We start from the raw sequence: 1,502 nt of genomic DNA on the forward strand, positions 1-1,502 counted from the left end.
TTTCAATCACATCATATGCATGTGAAAGTTGGACAAGAAATAAGGTGGAATAAGGAAAATCTCAGATGAATAGATGAATTTGAGTTATGTTTTTGGTGAAGAATATTGAAAATACTATGGGCTGCCAGAAGAACAAACAAAGCTGTCATGGAATAAGTACATCCAGAATGCTCCTTAGAAATCATCTCTGGTAATTTGAATATATTATCAGGATAAACCAGTCCATGGAGAAGGGCATCATGCTTGAAAAAGTTGAGGGTCAGAGAAAATGAGGAAGTCCCCTAATAAGATCAATTGACACTGAGGCAGCAACAATGGGTTCAAACATAACAATCGTGAGGATGGTGTAAGACAGCACAGTGTTTCCTTCTGTTATACACAGGGTCTGTGTGTTAATGTTGTTGTTATGTGCCGTGGAGTCGGTTCCGACTTCTGACCTGACTAAATGCCAGCTAACAACACCACCAACCACAACTAAGAACTTGAACCTCCTTGCCCTTTATGGTCACTCCCTTGATGATTTTATGTGGTATCTTTATATTTGAGTAATGCTGAATTATAAGATACTTTTTAAATGGGAAACATGTTTTATGTCAAAGTAAGAAAAGAAGTTATTTTCCATCTGTACATAGTAAATATATAAAAAAAAAATTCAAGCCTCAACTTGAAAAACTAAAGGATTCCATGAACAAAATATTGAATGATGCAGGAGATATCAATAGAAAATGGAAGGCATACACTAGTAATGACTTGATGCTGAATTGTTCAAAATGGTCCCATGTTATGACAAACTGATGATATGAAGGAAAATGTCCAAGTTTTACTTAATTGTTGTTGTTGTTGTTGTTAGGTGCCGTCAAGTTGATACTGACTCATAGCAATCCTAGGTACAACAGAAGGAAACATTGCCCGGTCCTGGGCCAACCTTACAACCATTGCTATCCCTGCATCCATTGCTGCTGCCACTGTGTCAATCCATCTCTTTCAGTGTCTTCCTCTTTTTCTCTGACCCTCCATTTTACTAAACATGATATTATTCACCAGGGACTGGTTCCCCTAATAATATATCCAAAATATGACACTTTGGCTGTACTTCATTCAACACAGATCTGCTTGTTCTTTTGGAAGTCTCTGGCACTTTCAATATTCTCCTCCAACACCATAACTCAAATGCATGAATTCTTCTATGTTCTTCCCTATTCACCATACAACTTTCACATGCATAAGAGGTTACTGAAAATGCTATGGCTTGGGTCAGGTGCACCTTTGTCCTCAAACAGACACCTTTCATCTTCAACATTTCAAAGAGGTCCTGTGTAACAGATTTGCCAATGCAATGCATCGTTTGATTTCTTGACTACTACTTCAATGAGTCTACCACTTGTCTGTCAGTTTGTCATACTGTGGTGACTTGTGAGTTGCTGTGATTCAGAAAGCTATGCCACCGGTTTTTAAATAACAACAGGGTCACCCATGGTGGACAGGTAACTGGACCAAGAGGC

This window comes from Chrysochloris asiatica, unplaced genomic scaffold (assembly GCF_000296735.1).
Source record: "Chrysochloris asiatica unplaced genomic scaffold, ChrAsi1.0 scaffold00005, whole genome shotgun sequence".
Classification (NCBI taxonomy): Eukaryota; Metazoa; Chordata; class Mammalia; order Afrosoricida; family Chrysochloridae; genus Chrysochloris; species Chrysochloris asiatica.